Raw genomic sequence first — 20,400 nt, forward strand, 5'->3', positions numbered from 1 at the left:
CGCCCCTTTCACCCAGGGGCCTCTGCCATTTCCTGCTGCCTCTCATTTCTCCCTTCCAAAGCCATTTCACTCCCAGAGTTCAGAGCCGAAGAGCTTTCCTTGTAAGTCAGACAGACACCTCACATGTTCTATTCAAAGGTTTCAGATGCCTCAAGGACCAGCAGCTGCTCTTGGGAAACCTGAGCCCAGAGCCCTTTCAAACTGTGGCTCCAGGAACGTCCCTCCCCTCTGGGGACAGGTGCCTGCCAAGCCTGGGATGGACAGAAAGCCAGCCCAGGCCAGAGCTCACTTTCACTTAGGACGCGCGGCGGAGGAAGCGTTCCTTACTACAACACATTGCAGCCGTGTGTCCCGTGCGAGCAGAATTCAGGCCACTCTCTTGCTGGTCATTCCTAATGGATTAGGTCATTGGTAAAACAGAACCCCAGGGCCCCCAGGTGCCCAAGTACGGAAGGGGTCCCTTTGGCACTGAACAAGAATGCAAAACAGCAAGAGCGTGTACCTTTACAACGCATGCAGACCATTCCTTACTTCCTTGGAAACTGTGGTGAGACTCATTCCCTGCTTTGAGTTGCAGTGACATGACTGTGCAGTGCTTAAGTAGCAGGCCACGACATCCTAATCTTCTAGACCTGTAAGGAGAGAAAAAAAAGAGAGAAAAAAAAAAAAAGAAAATGGTAACTATTGAGGTGATGGATATGTCACATAGCTTGACTGCCTTGATTATTTCATAATGTGCAAATATATCAAAACATCCAGTTATACACTGTAAATATTTCCAACTGCTGTCAATTATACTTTACTAAAACTGGGGGGAAAAGGTCCTCTGTCCCATTCCCCTGCTTTCAGACAGGACTACCCCAGATCCATAACATTCAAATCAGAGAAATCTGGTCATAGCCCAAGAGAAGAGGGGGTGGAGGCTCCCACCTTTCCCTTTAATCACTGATTCCAAGGTTTAAGGATACTCTGCTGCCAAACACATTTTTCCTGGGTCATGAGTGAAATCCCTCAAACCACAGCCTAATAGTGTCTCCTTCCTCTTGTTTTGTATTTGTGGAGATGAAATATGACTAGTCAGTATCCACTGAAGTTGCAAACACTTAAGCACAATCTTCTCTTCTCTAAATATTCTCAACCCACAAATGTCTGAAATTATGTGGCTATTATAGTTGAGCTGGGAAGTCGAACTAGAATTCAGGGTACTTACCTCTGTCAGCTGCCCGGGGGTCTGAAACAGGAGGCTGTAACTAACCCGTGGGAAAAGGCATCATTTTTACTTCCTCCAGAAGGACTGACAGAGCCAGGCCCACTCTTTTTTTTTTTTTTAAACAGTTTTTTTTATTGAGTTATAGTCATTTTACAACGTTGTATCAACTTCCAGTGTAGAGCATAATTTTTCAGTTATACATGAACACACATATATTCATTGTCACAATTTTTTTGCTGTGAGCTACCACAAGATCTTGTATATATTTCCCTGTGCTATACAGTATAATCTTGTTTATCTATTCTACATATGCCTGTCAGTATCTACAAGTTTTGAAATCCCAGTCTGTCCCTTCCCACTCCCTCCCACCTTGGCAACCACAAGTTTGTATTCTATGTCCATAAGTCTGTTTCTGTTTTGTATTTATGTTCTTCTTCTTCTATTTTTTTTTTTTTTTAAGATTCCACATATGAATGATCTCATATGGTATTTTTCTTTCTCTTTCTGGCTTACTTAGAATGACATTCTCCAGGAACATCCATGTTGCTGCAAATGGTATTATGTTGTTGGTTTTTATGGCTGAATAGTATTCCATTGTATAAATATACCACTTCTTCTTTATCCAGTCATCTGTTGATGGACATTTAGGCTGTTTCCATGTGTTGGCTATTGTAAATAGTGCTGCTATGAACATTGGGGTGCAGGTGTCTTTCTGAAGTAGGGTTCCTTCTAGATATATGTCCAGGAGCAGGATTACTGGGTCATATGGTCCAGGCCCACTCTTATTTCTAGACCAAAGGCCAGGAGACAAGCGGAGACCCACATACCAACAATATATTTTAAAGGTACAAATCAAGCTGACAAACTGCTGGTTAAAATATGTTCTATCCTCCTTCCTTGAAAAGTATACCTTTATAACAACAAAAAGTTGAAAAATATTTTTAATACCATTAATTTTAAATGATTGAAAGTCAATATAATAACAAAGATAATTGAATTTAATTCAAGTTACAGTGTTCTGTTAGTAAGCAGCCAATGTCAGAATGAGTTCTAAAGTACAGACATACAATTCTTAAATTATGATATTTTTTCATGGAAATATTTCTTGCCTTTATTTCAGCACATCGCTAATCACATTGTTAAAGATTTTTCCACATAATTTGGGTTCTACTGACAGCAAAACCAAATTAGACGAACTTTCTTGAGTCACCATAGTTCTTAGTTTCTTTAATTAAATTCAATTTAGAGACATTTCCCTCTTCTGAGGCAACAGCAGCTAGAATTGTCAATGAATTCTTTAAGCAATGCTTAGATTCAGAAATTAACCACAGTTTTGCATATTACTTTTAATGTGGTTACATATAATAAATTATTATCACAAAAATGTCATAAAATATCTTAATTGTATCACACAGGGCACAACTGCATTGTACATTTAGCATCTCTTTATGAAACGTTCAAATTCCTAAGAACTGTGCTTCATTTCTCTCTCCTAGTGAATCTCATGTGCTATCTAAATTTAATTTCGTTGCTTTAAGAGCATTTAGTCATTATTCTCAACATGTGTCTGAAAGTAGTTATGAAATTGGACTTGATATGCGTTTCACCAAGATGAACCTCCATTGACTGGATCCAGAAAACATTATATATAATTTCTGAATTCTTCCCAATGTCACTGCTATGAGCTTCATTGCAACCATTCTAGTAACAAATTCAGGTTGACGTCCCTTACGTGGCATACAAAATATTTCTGTACTTCGGCCAACATTCTAATTTGCACACTTTTTTCTTTATCCACCAAGTTTGTGGCACTATCCTAGGCCTTTCTTGAGTGATCTTTTAATTACTTAAGTAAGCTGAATTTTTTTTTTTTGGAGAATTTGTTAAATTGTATTAAATATTCTTGTAAAAATAAAACTATTTGCAATCCTAGCTTCAGTGCTCATCTAATTGACAACATAAAAAATCAGTATCGTGCTCCACATTCATCACATCTAGACCAATGCTGTCCAACAGAATTTTCTGCAGTGATGGAAATGTTCTACATCTGAACTGTCCAACATGGTAGCCATGCCCAACTTGAAATGTGGTGAGCGCAACAGAGGACCTCCGGGATTTTTAATTTTGTTTAATTTCAGTTTATTTAAATCCAAACAGCCACATGAGATTATCTAAGACTACCGTACTGGACAGCATAGATCTTGATCTACAGGTGAACAAATTTAAAAGTAATATGAATTTTTCACATTGCAAAATATTTCTCAGTTGCCACATTGTGCCAGTTATTGAATGCCCTCTTGCCCCCTCTTGAAATTTTACATATTTCATTCTGTAAAATCTATTGACTTCATGCTACCTGGGAGGAAGTACTTCTTAATTAATTCATCTTTCTCTTTTCTAAGAGTTCGGCCACTCAAATGGTTTCCATGCCCTGATATAGTGTCTGTCTCCGCTACATGGTCCCACCCAGGACAGAGATGTGAAGAAGTGTTTTGTTGAGGTGTGAGCTGTGTTTGTGCTACATGAGATCTTCTAAAACAGAGCCTTAGGTCAAGGGCTCCTCTTGCCCAAATCTAGGATGAGGCACGTGGGTGAAAAGGAAAATCCTGAGTTGAAAAAAGAGGTGAGGAGTAGAGAAAAGAAAGTAGGACCCATAGATCGGTTCATCCCATCCTCCTCCTTGCTTTCTCTACTCAAGATGCCCAAATATGGAGAAAAACGGTAGTTGGCAGCTTCTGACCACAACTTTCCTTCCATGGACATGTTCACTATTCTGAGGGAGGGGATCAGAACTTTGCATAATCAACATTCAGTAAGAAATAATTGATTACATGAACATCCGTATACACCACCCCCACCAACACTAGGAGGGGCTTTGCAATTAGCCACTATTTGGGGTCCAATAATTTGACACATTTAGCTATAGTCCTGAGAAGACCTTGGCAAACTACATCACCTCCTTGGAGTTCAGTTTTATCTGTAAATCAAGAAGTTTACATACTGGAAAACAGAACCCATCTTCTTGCCCTTCACTAGGGTGTTATTATGTTCACTGTCTGGACTTCTAAGGGAATTGTTGGATCTGTCACATAAGATGACTACAAAAATAGGGTGTCCAGGCACTCCTCAGTACAGGAACACTATTTTGGGGATACTGTATTTGTTTCCTAGGACTGCTGTAACAAAGTAGCACAAACTGAGTGGTTCAAACAACAGAAATTTTTTGTCTCACAGCTCTCAAGGCTGGAAGTTCAAGGTCAAGTTGTCAATAGGGCCATGCTTCCCTCTGAAGGCACCAGACAAGGATCCATTGCAGGTCTCTCTCCTAGCTTCTGGTAGTTCTTTGAATCGTGGCAGCATGACTCCAGCCTTCACATGGCATACTCCCTGTGTGCCTGTGTCCAAATTTCCCCTTTTATTGGGAAAGACACCAGCCCTTATAAGATTATAAGACCCACTCTACTCCATTACGACTTCATCTTAACTAATTACAACTGTGATGACATTTCCAAATAAGGTCATTTACGAAGTTCTGGAGGTTAGGACTTCAACACTTGAATTTGGGAGGGATATAAATTTACCCACAACACACACATTCCAGATTTGTCTATTTTCAAATATACTGCTGTGTTGCATTCACATAGTACATTTTTCCTTTTCTAAAAACTTCTATGTATTTTCCAGGTAGACCATATATCATTTCCATTTTACAGGTATGAGGTAAGAGGAGCCTAAAGAAGGTAAGTGACATTCCTAACTTTACACAATTGTTTTCAGCCCTAGTTTCTGAGTACCCTGATTTCTAGGCTGGTGATTTTAATCCAAAATTACATTATATTGCCTCTTCTTTGTACATGATTTATTTTTCCAAAGCCTTTATTGCTACTGCTTTCATTCCTATCCAAACTGAATGTTTGAAAGCCACTTAGCCTTGCCTGTTTTCTGTGCCCATAAAAATTCCAACTTGGTCCTTTGTTACCACGTTTGGTCTGAAGAACAAGATGAATTATTCTCAGAGCTTGATGCTGGGTTCTGAGTCTTCTGCAGGCAAATTAGATGATTCCTGACTCTGAACCCTAAGGCAAGCCTTGGTTCCTTAGGGTCATGGGAGTATCCCTGGGCATCCAGCTGGTGGATTCTCTGTAATTCCCCAGGGGCAAACCATAGAGATGGTAGAGGAAGCCTAATATTGGCAGTTAGGCAGGATCTGGCTAAAGTTCCACCATGGCCACATACTAGCTGTAAGTAGCACCTCAGACTTAATAACATAATCTCTGTAGCATAATGGGATTCATCAAAATGCATACAACAGCACTCTAGAAGTCATAAAGCACTATACAAATGTTAGTTCTTCATGTAAAGGTAGATACACCTCACCACTGGCCCACTGAGTATCTGATCTAGTCTTTCTGGCCCTACCACACCCCTAGCCATCCAGGTGTTCTGCACACTATTCTCTGTTACAGAGCATTTATGACCATGGAAAGTGTACTGTTCACACGGGATAGATGGAAGGACCAAGTGAATCTGAGGCACAACTGGGTACCACTCCTGCTGATGGCCAGCACATGAGGAGGACCTGTCCAGAGTAGACAGTATGAGAAGAATGACTGGGCCCCATGCTGCTTCCTGGCATTAGCTGCAGATCTTCCTCGTTCAGGCGTAGCACTACAACTCCATCTTATCCATGCAGTCCTTCCCTTTTCTCTCTTCTCCACACAATGAAATATTCACCAAGTCTTAACTTTCTAGGGAAAATTTCAGTATGGTCAAGAGAAGTTAGACTGGATCAAATAATCTTCCAGTTCTTTCTAAAATTTTCAAAGCTGAAGAGTCAGGAGTTTGTTCTCATCTCTGCTCCTCTCTGTTGACTTTCCCCAAATTAATAGATAATACACGTTTAGGACATCTGGTTATACGGAAAGCTTCAGGTCTCAGAAGGAAAGCAGACTAGGCAAAACATAATATATAAAATCTTAAAAATATTATTATTCAAAGTTCTGGTCAATGCATAATTCATAGTGGAAACTCCTCTGCCCCATTATAAGGCAAGTTCGCAAGGTCAAATTCACTCTGTTTACATTTAACGTAAAAGTAGCCAAAGAAGTTTATAATGGAAAGCAGGAACCCGGGTACCATCTTGCTCTGCTAGTATCAGCTGTGTGATCTGGGGGTCATCCCTGAACATCTGGCTGAATAATGGCTCCCAAAGATACCAGGTCCTAATCTCATGTACTTGTAAATGTTACCTTATATGGAAAAGGGGTCACTGCAGATGTGATTAAACAAAAAGTCTTGAGATAAAAAGATTATCCTGGATTATTGGGGTGGGCCTTGTTTTGTTTAGGGCTGGGGAGCAGCAAATTACACTCAAAGACAATCTCATTTATTTAATACAGGTTCCCTGTAGGGGTTTCACAAACCAACAGCACACAGGGTAATGTCTCGTACATAATAAGACAATAAAGAAATAACATAGTCCAAATCCATGATAGATTAATTACACTATTGTTCCAGGCAAGGGGAGATAGAAATAAAGTCCATATTCAGTTGAGGTGTATTTTTTCTACGAGGTTGGCTTCTCTAGGTTGGTTCTTGACCACCCTAGAGCTGCCAGCACAAGAGTGAAATTCCCCCGTTGCCAGAGCACGTTGCTAGGGAACGAAAGTGCTAGGTGTCAGGAGGCAAGATGATCCTCTTGGCAGGGCGGCTGCCCAGCTTTCACCACTGCCTGGAAGAGCTGCTTTTACTGGGGTAGGACTAATGCACCAACGATCTTCAGAGAGCTGTTTAAGTCAGCAGAGTCCCCATGCCCAGAATAAGACTCTTGGATATTCCTCCCAAACTCCGGGTATTTATAGTGTAGATGTCTGCACACACCAGATTTGCTTCTTCATCTGCTTTAATGGATAAGTCCCCGCAGGTCCCCTCAGCAGCTGAGCTCGGAGCCCTTATCAATGACAATGGATGACATGATGACATCCTGACACAGCTTCCTTCACTCTTATTTCAAAACAACTTTACTTCTAAAGACAACTTTTTGTCTTCTGTCATAAACAAGTGGATTTGAAATCAGATCAGATCAGCAGACAACAGGTCCCTAGATGCAATCTCAAGGGTCTTTATGAGGGACAGGTGGGAGATTTCAGAGACCCAGAGAGCGAAAGGTAATGTCAAGGTGGAGCAGAGAGAGGTCTCAAGATGCTACACTGCTGGCCTTGAAGATGGAGGAAGGGGTCAGCATGAACCAGTGGGAGGAAGGAAAGCCCACAGCCACCAAAAAGTAGAAAAGACAAGGTAAAGGATTCCTCACCCAGAGCTTCCAGAGGGAGAACAGCTCAGCCAACACCTCTGATTTTGACTCAGTGATACTGATTTCAGACTTCTGGCCTCCAGAGCGCTGAGAGACTGTATGCCCACTGCTTTAAGCCATGAAGTTTCTGGTTATTTGTTACACCAGCCACAGGAAACTTAATATAATAAGATACAACAGAGTCCAAGTTTTCATCTGTTGAATTGGGGCTGGGAGGCAGAATAGATCAACACTTCACAGAATCAGCAGGAGAGCTTTAAAGTTTTTCTGATGTGAATCTGGCCCCAGAGATTCTGGGTTAATAGTCTAGGATGAGGCCCGAGTATGAGTACTCATAAAAGCTCTCCGAATGGTTATAAGAGGCAGGGAGGCTTAGGAGCCACTAGACTCAATGACTTTCCGAATCTAACATGTTTTCATTCTATGTTTTTGTTACTTTAATACAATTAACTGTTTGAATGTGGGAAGAAGAGATCCCTGGGGAGGACAGGAAGCAAGAAAGCCTCCAGGAGGAATGAAGACCAGACTGAGCGGTGTGAAAGAGAACCAGAGGGCCCTCACAGCAGATTTTAGCACGTCACTTTGGGGTTCAACAGCCCTCTTCTCCGGGGGCAGGTGAATCACCGCTAGCCGTGAGGAAACATTACAGAAGTAGGTGACTTTCAGAAAGGCTACATCAAAGGGCAAGACAATTTACTTCCGTGCTGTGCCAGCATGAAAATCAAAGGACCAGCGGGAATTCAAAGGACTCCCTTTCTTAATGATTCATTTATCCCTTTAAGAAATATATATTACAGTACTTTCTCGTATGACATTCAACCTTCAGTCAGTTAGCAAGTACATACAGGACGCACACTATGAATCAAGCACGGTTCTAGGTGTTGAGATCCAGACAAAACCCAGAAAGATCCTATCCCTGATGAGGTGCTGGGAGAGAAACATGCCGTGATGAACAATAAGTCAGAGGTGGGAAACAGGCAATGGGGTGGGAGGTAGTGCGCATGTTTGGACAGGGGAAAGCTCATGGAAGGTGTATTTGAGCAAAGCTCTCGAGTGGGTGAGGCCAAGAGCTTTGGGCATTCACTTGAAGCGCTTCCCCAGCAAAGGGAAAAGGCATGAACTGGTGGCTACTTTTGGCAATAAATCTAGAGAATCATCTTTCCTTGGAACCTGAATACCTGATTAAAGAATCAATGTATTCTCTGCTGCTCGGCCCTATTTCAAAATTATTTGGAAACGGAAAATACGAGAAACTGTTCGGGTAAAGCTCGAGTGTAGGGAATACTGCATCGGTGAAAAATCGGTTATAAGACTCTTCTTTACTCTTTTTAGCAATGAAGAGAGAAAAAGGAACATTTTCAAGCAAAAAACCCCAAAAGCTAAAGTTAAGCAACCTCGGGGCTTCGGTCTCCAAAGGGCAAATTCCTCAAGGGAAAAACAGTGACCAAGGCGGCAGAAGCCCCTAAGCCCTATGCTGACTTTCAGCTCTGTGATGTGATTTCCCTTTATCATTTTTGGACCAGTCCCCTTTCCAATTAAGGATCACAGCTGCTAAGAATAAAGTGGTGTCTGTTCTACTGGCAGAAGGCACAATGGCCCACTCACGCCATCAATGGGAGTCATTGTTCGGGAAATATTGCCATTGAGATTTTTTAAATGCTAATGAATTAATTTCTATTTTAATGCTGATTGCCACTCAGTTCCTTTTTTTTTTTCAATGCAGGAAGTTTTTTTTTTTTTTTTGATTGTAGTGGATCAAAAACATGTCTCATGAAAATATAAATTCAGAATTTTGAAACTTTCAGGAACTGTTAATATTATTTATTTAACCAATTCATTTAATAGAAGAGAATGCAGCCCGGAAAAGCTGAGTAACTTAGTTAAAGCAACAACAATACCACATAATGATGGACTTGGAACTGGCAACCAGTCTCTTTGCTTTCCATCCAGCATTCTTTTCACTGGAGCAGCCTTTGCCATCAGAAATATTTTTGTTAAAGGGATCTGTAACTCACTATTAAATTTTCTTTGCCACAAGTAAATGCCAAATAACTGCATCCTCCCAGCAATTTTTTTCTTAGTATTCAAGTAGCAGGTCCAGTGGAATTTCTCATGGACTTCTCATTGAGTCATGCTATCTTTTCCACTGGAGGAAAGGAAGTCCTACACACTGGGCAGCCTGGGGAAATCAAAGGCATGTGTTGTTCTTTCAGATACAGGCATGTCTCCTGACGCAGCATGTTCTGTGGCTTGTGCGGACATCAGCTATCAAGCGTCTGTCCCCTTCAACTCAGTGGTTTGTTTCTGGTAAATCACTCTTTCCAGAGAGCCCTGCTCTAGTGCCCTGACGACTGCATAATCAATGAGCCTCCTTGGGAAAAAAAAGGATTCCTCTAACATTCTGGAACACACAAGTGTGATTCAGTTCACACTTCTACTGAACAAGCTCTATGTTATCTGCACATCCATAATTCTCCTGTTATTAGCAGGGAACCCTGACCCTGGTTTAGACAAGCAGCTTGAGCACAATAAAAAGAGCAATGAACTTGGAGTTCAGAGAATTTCTGCATCAGGCACTTCGTTCAGTCATTTATTCAGCAAACACGTTATTAAGATGAAAAGCCAAGCCCTATTCTAGGTGTTAAAGGAAACATTATTCGTGACATTTGTTAAAGATGAGAGGCAGACTTCATTCAAAGGGGGACAATGGAGGTAGATACGGGGCCCACTGTAATAGGGTCTTGTGGAGAAGAGAGAGTGGTCTCAACACTCAACACAACTTGGGCAAGGAGCAGTTTATGGCCAAGGAGCAGGGTGGGGTCAGCAGATAGAAAATTACTAAGAGGAAACATCTGGCGTAAGGGACGATTCTTGCTTAACCAACCTAACAGGATTCTTGCTGAAGGCAGGCCAGGGTGAGCAGACATCACTTGAGGAATAGTGAAAGGTGAGGAACCCAATTAGATATCAAGTGATCAGATATTGAGGTGGGGGGATTCTGGCTAAACTGACGTAGCAGGATTCTTGCTACAGTGGACAGTGCAGAAACAAACATGGAAACCCAAAAGGGGAGGCCTCGTTGAAACAGAGTTCAGGAGAGCCTGAGCAGAGTTTGGTCACGAGAACCTTTGTTGTAGGTCTTAAGGGATGACGTCGAGCTAAGACACAGTGCCTGCTCTGCAGTGATTTGCAATGTGAACTTTGAAAAACCCATTTTATGTCTCTCGGCCTCTGTTTTCTCATCTTTAAAATGGGAAGTTTTAATATTTGCCTTGAGATTTTCACACACAAAATATCAATGCTTTAAAAACTGTGAATCACGTTTCAAAGGCAAACTGAGATTTTAAATGCAGTCCTCTTGGAGGATGCTAGTAATAAAAATAACATGCCAAGTTCTCTACTAGAATCATTTAATCATCCCGCCATCCTGCCAGGGTGGCAGTATGATATCCTTACAACCAGCAGTAAGTAAGGCACAATGAAGTGAAGTGTTTGCCCAAGCTCCTGAGGTCAGGGAGGTGGTGGATCTGGGATTCACACCATGTCTGTGACTCAAAAAGCTCTGAAGTGAAGGCCATGCATATGTGACTTCTACGAAACAGACCTGACTTCAATTTAGCAAGAAAAAAACACAAATGGCTGTAAAACTCTTGGAGTAAACTAACCAAACTGGTTTGTAAAATTTCATGCACTTACAGTGACCTATATCCCCAGCACCCACCAATAGAAATTGTCTCCCAGAGCCCAATGCCTTATCTCCTGATAGAAATTCCAGAACCATCAAAAGCAATAATTGAAATCATATCTCCAGGTCAATCAGTCTACAAATTTGACAGCTTAATCAAGAGATGTGTGGTCACCACTGTCAAAAATATTTCTTCTGTATCTAGGCCCAGGCAATTTCAGTCCATTAAACCCAGATAAAGTTTATCTGGGGCTCATACAAATTTCAGGAACTGACCTTTGCAAGTCTAGACTCTTTTTTTTTTAACCACAAGCAAAAAAATAAAATAAAAATCAAAGCAAAACAAACAAATGAAAGAAATAAGCCTGAAAAACTGACAACAAAAATTTCTAATTCAATAATTCTTCTCTGGAACTTTAAATATCCAGGATGAATTATCTAGAAACAAAGTTTTCTGTGAGTTTGCTCTCAGCCTTTCTTTAAGGTGTCACCATTGGTTTTAACTGCAAAAGCTGACTGAAATCAACTTCTCAAGCACCCTTGATTAAGTCAAGGAGACAAATAGTTCCATCACTGACTGGCAAATTTGTGGCCACGCTCCTGCTCCCACATAAGAATCCAAATCCTAACCTGTGGCAAGCTTGAAATGTTAGTTACATATGTCTTAGGTAGAGGTGTGTTTGGGAGAAAAATCAACTCATCCGATGTGATCGTCTGCCCACTGGCTTCCTCTGGGAGCCTGAAATGTCCCTTGAGTTAGGAACACACAAAATGAAAAGAGAAAAACAGTGAAGACCAAAGCTGAGGGCCAAGGCCACGGAGCAACAGTTGAATTCGATCCCAAATAACTGCACAGGACCAATGCTAACATCATTCTTCTGTAACTCTAAAAGTGGCTTTTAATTCATTCATTAAAATAATGAAATTATACCATTTTAAAAATCTCTATTTTTAAGACTTCTTCCTCCTGTGCTTTGTGTAGTCCATCTGCCAAACTGCGGAGACTGCTCACTTGGACACAAATCCTCCCTTGGCCGTACATATATGCCGCTCGTGTGTTAAATTTATCGTGTCACGTGATCCAAAGTTGGATAGAAATGTGTTCATTACTGTGCCACGAAATGTATAAAGACATCTGCATTGTGGGGCAAGGTACAACTCTAGTGGTGGAGAGCATACTCGGCATGCACAAGGTCCTGAGTTCAATTCCCAGTACCTCTATTAAAACAAAACAAAACAAAAAAACCTAATTACCTCCCCACCAAAAAAAAAAAAAAGACATCTGCATTGCTTTTCACTCATAGCAAACCCCTTACATGTCCTGTCTCTTTCTGCTTAGCCTTAAAACAATCCTGTGACGCAACTAAAAAAGGCACCATCGTTTCCATTTTGCAGATTAAGAAAAAAAAAACAAAGACTCCAAGATGTGAAGTGACCACCAGATAAAGGGGAATAGGCTCAATGTCATGTTGCAGGAGAAACATGGACCCTGGAGCTGAGCAGACCTACCACGAGGACTTAGCACCTGCTCTCCTTCCCCTCTCCCTCCATCTCTTCCCCCTTCTTCTTCCTCCTTCCTCTTCTTTCTCCTAGTGATCAGTAGCTTTGAACTCTTTGAATTCAGCCAGGTAGACATCCGGTGCAGTCACTGACTGGCAAATTTGTGGCCATACTCCCATCCCAGTAATCCAAAAGCAATATTCCCAAATCTGACCTGTGCCAAACTTGACATTGTAGCTCCATTGTGTCTTCCAAAACCCGACCTTTCCTTACATCTTAGCTATCACAGGCATTTTGTTGGCTAATCTGGATAAACATGTTGAACAGTCACATAAATTACACAATTGTGCCTGTTGAGATCACATGAGTATTATTGTGTCTCCAAGTATTATCCTTGAGAATAATGATTTAAGGCCACAAAGTTTGGGGTAATAAAAAAAACTAAGCAGACTTCCACATGTGAGAACAACTCACTGGAAGCTAAAGGAAGAAGGAGAGAGAAGTTTCACCCCCTTGTCTCTGACGAGACCACATTTTTTTCAAACACCCTCACAACACAGCTACTATTTTTTGTTTTCAGCAATAATGCAGGGTCTTTACTGTTATCCTTAATCGCACGACCTCAGGCTAGTTTCTGACCCCTCCACCCTCCATTCATGAAGCGAAGAAACATACCAATTGCTTCATTGTAAAGTTTGAATGAGACTATCTGAAGGCAATCAGCAATTTTATAATTAATATCATTAGAGATCGGTGAGTCATGGAATCCGGAGCTGGAGAGGGAAAGAACAAAGAGAAAGGAGAAGCAGTTGCATGAGAAACTACAAAAATCTACTTGTAAGTCCATTACCAATGTCCACATTTAGCTCTTCCTTGAAGGGAGAACTGGTCTTTCCCAAAGTATGTTTGGTGACACGACGTTAACAGGCTTCACCGCAAAAAGAAAAAAAAAGAAAAAGAAAAAAAAGGAAGGATGGCATAGGAAGTCTTATTGTCATTACTGGACTAAATAAAATTTGAAATTTTCTATATTTGTAGACTTTAATATGTGAATAAGAGTCGTAAAGCAAGATGAGTACAGAATATGTTGGGTTTACCAGATTTATGTGGAAATATTTATGGAGATAAATAAGGAAACATTTCTCACAGTCTGTGTCACAGAATGTTCTGTGCAACATACATTGTTTTATCTGCAAAAATGAAAGAAGAAAAGAAAGAGATAAGAACTCCAGATAAAACATAGTTGAATTTCTTACCTTCACACAGTAACCTACAGTTTATCAATACTTCACTGACAGCATCTCAACATAGGATATTTTGATCTCACTGCCCCCTTGAATTTTACCTAATTCCGTACAGCCCTCGATTAAAGCAGCTCATAATCTTTGTAAACAACGGAAGGATTCTTTCTCTATCTCTCTCCAATTTCTCCCATTCTTTTCATCCTATGTTCCCTCCTCTTTCTCTAAAGACTGGATGCAGGGATGAAGAGAAAGCCATCTTCATCCTCCTGGACCCTCAGGTCTAACACTTTCTAGAGGGTCTTCTGCCACTTTATACTGTAGACATTGCTGGTGACTGGATAAAGCAGGTAAAAATAACACTCTCACAATCTCTGTGTCGTTTTTACCGATACAGCTTCTACAGGAGAGAGCTAGAAATTTTTTTGAACATGCCTTCTCCCAACTCTTGGTCCATATGGTGTGGAAAGGATGAATTTCATTCCCCTAATCCGGGGGAGACACATGGCGAGACAGTTCCCTCCACTGGTCAAAGGGGTCAGCTGAGGGATGGGCACATGACATCAGCAGGTCAGCTACCGTTAACCCTCAAGAGTTTTGCTGGGACTCCCAGGAAAGAGGAGGTCTTTGTTTTCTGTGATCATTAGCTGTGAGGATGATGTAAGCCTAAAAATCCTGGTGACCATGTTAACCACCACATTAGAACAGTTTCATGAGAATTAATTCAAAACTGAAGAAGGCAGGGCCAGGATAGAGAGAGAACAAGGCAATTTACTGATGGCATTATTTGAGCTACTGGATCCAGCCCTCCTGAAGCTAGAAACACTTCTGAAGTTCTAGTTTTATGAGCCAATAAATCTCTTTTTTGCCTAGAGAAGTTTGATTTGAGATTGTAACTAAATGGATTTTGATTAATGCACTTTGTATTTTTAACCGCTAAAAAGAAACTGGAAAAAATACATCCTTTTACTCAGTTTACCAAAGATGATTAGAAAGGGAAAATAAATGTTTGCCTTCTTTAGAAACGTGATATACAGAGATATTTAAAAATTTTAACGAAATTGTTAGCTGGGAAAAATAATTTGACTATCGTTTTTAGAATGGTCCATTTTCTCTTATTTTTAAAATGTCTTGGCATTAAAATATTCACTGAAATTTATTTTTTTTAAATCTCTCCTGTGTATTTATAAGTCTAATCATGCATGTTTGTGCATTCTCTCTCTCTCCCTCTTTTTTAATCCATTGACTCGGAGTTTTCTATGTTATTATAATGCTTTACACCTTTGAATCAATTTGGGGGTTATTGATCCTCTCTAGTTTTTCTTTTCTACTTCGCTTATTTTCACTCTTAAATTTATTACTTCTTTCCCCTCTACTTGTTTTATGTTTAAACTGCTGGGTTTTTTCCAAGGGCTACAAATTTCCCTGTAGTACTGTTTCCAATTTTTGGCATGTAAAAAGCTCATGTATTTCAGTTCTAAATATTTCCTGAACTCTATAATGACTACTGTTTAATCAATGGGTCAGATGGAAGTTTCTTTTCTTTGCTCGTTTTGCTTTCCAACCACGTCTGGTAATTGTTTAGTTTTATTTTTGTTGTAGTCTTCAAATTGCATTGTGGTTATAGAAGAGAATCAATATTTTGCTGCTGAATCTTTGGTTTTCACTGAGACATGATTTGGAGGTAGATACATAATTAATTCTGGCAAGTGATCAATATACATATCCACAGTGCCATTAACAAATGTCACCATTAAGTACAGAGTTTGATATAAATCCATTGGATGAAGCTTCTTAGTTGTGTTTTTAAATTTTTCAGTATTTCTCCTCGTTTTTACTTCTGCTTGATTCGTTTATTCACTCATTCACTTACTCAGCAAATGTTCTGAGTGACTCCTACATGCCAGGCACTCTTTTAGAACCTTGAGATACAGTGAAAACCACCATAAAAATAAGAGTTCCTGTCATCAGAAAGCTTTCCATGGGGGAGAACCTGGCGATGTAAGGGGAAGGGAAGGAAGAAGGAAAGAAGAAAGAACAGAGAGGTATACAGTATCCAACGGTTCAAGCAACCAGCTGCCGACGTGGCACCTGTGGTATGGAGGGCTGTACTAGCCATTTCTTACGGTGGACTTGAGCACTGGTGGATTCCAGTATCCTTGGGGGTCCTGCAACCAAACCCTCTCAGATACCGAGGGATGACTATGCAGAATTTCAGATGGTGATAGGTTCAATGGAAAAAAACAAAGAAGAAAAAAGATAAAAGGACACAAAGGTGGGAGAGGGAAGCAGGCTGGATGATAAGCAGGACTGACAAGAAAGGGCTCTCTGAGAAAGCCACCCTTGAAAAAATACTCGAGGAAGTGAGGGGTGAGCCAAGCGGATTTCTGAAGTCAGAGAAATTAGTAAGTAGAAAAGTCCTACAGTGGGAGCCTGCTTGGTAGGATCAAGGAACACAAGGGAGCCTGAAGCTACCACAGAAAACGTAAGGGTAGGGGATGATGAGTTCCGCAAGGAAGGGCTCTGGGTTACAGTGGGGAGGGAGATCATGTGGGGCCTCTTAGCTATGTTCATGGCTCTGGTTTTTATTCTTAGTGAGATGGAAAAATCACTGGAAGCATGTGGAGTGGTAAACAAGAATAATATCATAACTAGGTCACTTAGGTATCTTTTGGGGGGCAGAGTGTGAACAACTTTAGCAGCCAAAGGGCAGAACCAGGCAGAATCCTTTAAAGGTAATTGATATGTACATGTGAAAAAAAAACACAACAAACAAAAAAAACAAAAAAAGAACTATTGTAGCTCAGGCCAGGATGGAGGATGGTATCAGGAGAGGTGGTAAGATGAAGGTATTCAAATAGGGCTTAAAGATAGAGCTGGCAAAACTTGCTAACAGATTAGTGCGCTTGGAGTATGAGAAAAAGAAGGGACTAAAAAATGACTCCAAAAAGTGAATCTCTTCCCTCTTTCCAGACTAGAGAGATTTCAAAATCTTTTATTCTTATCATGTCTCTCCTTTTCATATGTTACTTTTCCAGTATTTCTCTTCCATCTTGCTTTACACCCTCCAAATGAATCAGTTATCTTCATTGTTGTATATATAGCCATTGCCGTTTAGATTTGCCCACAATATTATCTGTTTTTTTTTAACATACCTAACTTCTTGTAACACACTCCTTTCTTTTATATTCAACTTCCCTTTATCTACAGTTTATTATGTCAGCTATCGATTTATTGCTTCTCAGATGGATATTCAACCTTCAATATTTGCTCTGTGATAGCGGAAGAAAGTCCTTTAAACATTTCTTCTTTACCATGAGTGTGATGTTAGGCTCTCTCGACAGAGGGCATGGACGGGGCACCGCAGCAGGGAGGAGCTCTCCTGCTAATTCTGGATGCACTCTCAAGGAACAGGACAGGGCTTAGGACATTCACTGGTGCTTGGCCCCAGCCACACACCCGGTACTTATGTGGTCTTTTGGCCTGGCCTGGTGATCACATTTCCTGGTCTCAACAGGGACACTGTGCGTCCTGCTCACTAGCACCCCAACTCCCTCCACAGCCCTCCCCCTCCCTGGAGGTTTGTCTCCTATGACACTGTGGCCTGGGCACCAGACTTCCAACATACTCTGGCACCCTGAGTCCCACTGCTTGCCCCTGCTCTGGGAGGTTTGTCTCCTGTCCTTTTGATGCTACAGCCATCTAGACAGAACAATATACAATGACCTCTCAACCACACCAGTGCCCTGCCTCACCCTGCAGTTCTGTATCCTGGCCACCACCTGCAGCACACCTGTGGCTTGCCTCTGCTCCATGGAGTGTTTAGAGGTTACTCTGTTATTTTCATTGTAGCTGCTTTTAAGATCATCTCTGTGTCGTGTTCTGCAGTTCGACAGTGATGTATCTAGCACCTCCCCACTTCTGTTGAAACCAAGCAGGCCCCTGCAAGGCCTTCCTAGGGGCAGATACCCTGTGACCCCCTCTCTTGTTTATAGAAAAACTTTAACCTCCCAGTCCTTCCCTGAGTTTCAAAGAGCAAATCTAATCAGATAAGTGAGAAAATGTGGAAACAAAAGAAAGCAGTCAAGCAAGACAAAATAATAATAGTTTAGCCATCAAACAAAGTCAGGGACACTTACTTCCTCCTCAAGGGCTATAGATAATATCCTGAGCCATATCCCTGAGTTGTTTTGCAGATACTAAAACCCCCACCAGTGGAGAAAGTAACATGCCAACCACTAACACGTAGATCCCAACTGACTGAAACCAGAAAGTTGATGACTGAGATTCTTAAAACATCATCCTGTTATCTTACCATCAACCAATCAGAGAACTGTGCATAAGCTGATCACACACCCTGTGACCTTCTCCCTCCCACTGTCTTTATAAACCCTTTCCCAAAAATCAGTAAGAAGTTTGGGTCTTTTGCATACAAGCTGCCTGTACTTGGTTGGCACTTGCAATAAACACTGTATTTTCCTTTACCACAATCTAGTGTCAGTAGTTTGGCTTTGCTGCGTACTGGGTGAGTGAACCCAAGTTTGGCTCAGTAATATTGTTAGGTTCTTCTCGCACTTTCAAAGAAACCTTGTCTTTCATCAGTTCTCAATGTCCTCACCCATTTTCTCTTCAAATATTCCCTCTTTCTTATTTTCTCTTTTCCTTCTGCACTCCTATTTGACATACGTTAGGCCTCTTCATACTGACCTGCATTTCTCTGACCTCTCTTTATATTATCTATTTACCATTCTGTGCTGATAATTTCCTCAGCTCTACCTTCTATTTTCCCTCATTCTCTCTTCTAATGTATCTAATCTACAATTAACCCATCCATTGAGTTTCTAATATAAATGTTTCCAGTTTACATTTCCAGAAGTTCTATTTGATTCATTTTCAAATTTGCCTGTAATTTTTTTTACAGTTTATTATTCTTGTTTGTTTTTTTCTAAAGTTCTTTGGTAGTTCTTTAATCAGGTTAAATGCCCTTATTTCATCATTTGAAGTCCTGCAATCTGCTGTGTCTGCTGATTCTTATAATAATTATTTTCCTAAATTGTTTTATGATTTATCATTGCAAGTTTTTCTTCAGAAAGAATTGCTCAGTAAAAATCTTATGCATCATAGTTGAGAGTAAACCCTTCAGAAGAAAAATCTGGCCTTCTGAAAAATGTCAGAACCATTTATAGGTTAATTTGTAATGCAATTCTCAAACTATGCAGACAGTAAAAAGTATAATCTTTCATCCAGCAAGAACACACCAATGATTAAATTTATCAGAAGAAACTCTATTCCCACTCAGAGTCCAAGATGACAAACAAGGTTCCTTGTTATCTTACTGTGTCAATGGGTCATTTGTGTCCAATCTACCCTTTCCCTAAAATGGTAGGCCATGAAGCATCAGGCTTAATACAGTGGTCTCAGTTATAATCCTTTGTCTCACACTGGCCCATGTGGTCCTGCTCCAGTGTGCACACCTAACACCCAAGGTTACTAAGACTGACAACCACCAAGTCTAGGATACCTATAGTTCCATAATATCAACTCACTTCTTTATAGTTCCATGGCACCTCATGTCTACCCTTACTCATTGATAATCTAAGCTATGCACTCAAAAGGATTTTGAGTATATTTTAACTGGCATTTTGAAGTGTTTTTGTTAGGAAAGTTTTAGGTTATCTATTCCACTATGTTTCCAGATATAAAAGTATGACTATTTTTAAAAAATATGTTTCCATAGTAAAATGTAGGTTGTCCTCATTCTGACACAAACAGTTGTAAAAAAGCTGTACTGCAGCTGGCATTACAACTGGCAAAGGAGAAATGTAATTTTCCTATTGATCATTTTTTGCTTCCTAAAGTGTTTCTGTTGAACCAAAAGTCTAAGAGCAGAGAGCATATTTTTATTTGAGTCTTCTGAGTCATACTAATTAGACAATGTTTTCAAAGTGCTTTTTGAGATGAAACCATTATTTATCAGTAAACCCAAGTTTTTTGTTAACATAATGATGGCTCCTTTTAAAGATGCTAATTGGCCCACCTGCCATGAAAGAATAATTCCACCTTTGCATTAATGACTGGAAACATGATACCTAGGCATCCTATTTATGAGTTCATAAATAAAGACTTTGTAGGCAAAAAATATCCTCTTACTGTTACAATACCAATGAAAAGTCACTGCAACGAAAGTGAACGTTTTGGCAATGTTCTGAACCTCCTGAAAATAGAAAGTTCCTTGTGTGGGAATCACAAGAGAAAACCCATTATTCTCATTGTTACCATATCATTGTTTCTACATATATGAAAAATATTTCCATATTTCTCAGCAGGCTATACCTTACTGAAGTAATCCATTCCCAACACTTGTCCTCTGAATATTGTTTTGTGCTATATCTGTTTCTATAAAGGGGAAGGAATTATTAAGTGATCTTTTCCAGCATTTAAATGAAAATAA

At 40.3% G+C, this 20,400-nt stretch overlaps 1 protein-coding gene across 4 annotated transcripts in view; it reads right to left on the reverse strand.

Moving 5' to 3' along the window:
* LOC116659869 overlaps window positions 1-20,400 on the reverse strand; it is a 422,086-nt gene that overhangs the window by 382,548 nt on the left and 19,138 nt on the right. For all 4 annotated transcript variants that reach the window (XR_004315229.1, XR_004315230.1, XR_004315231.1 and 1 more), the window contains exon 3: window positions 503-632. The gene's annotated coding sequence lies outside the window, so the exon portion shown is untranslated. The remainder of the gene's footprint in view (window positions 1-502; window positions 633-20,400) is intronic.

This window comes from Camelus ferus, chromosome 25 (assembly GCF_009834535.1).
Source record: "Camelus ferus isolate YT-003-E chromosome 25, BCGSAC_Cfer_1.0, whole genome shotgun sequence".
Lineage (NCBI taxonomy): Eukaryota > Metazoa > Chordata > Mammalia > Artiodactyla > Camelidae > Camelus > Camelus ferus.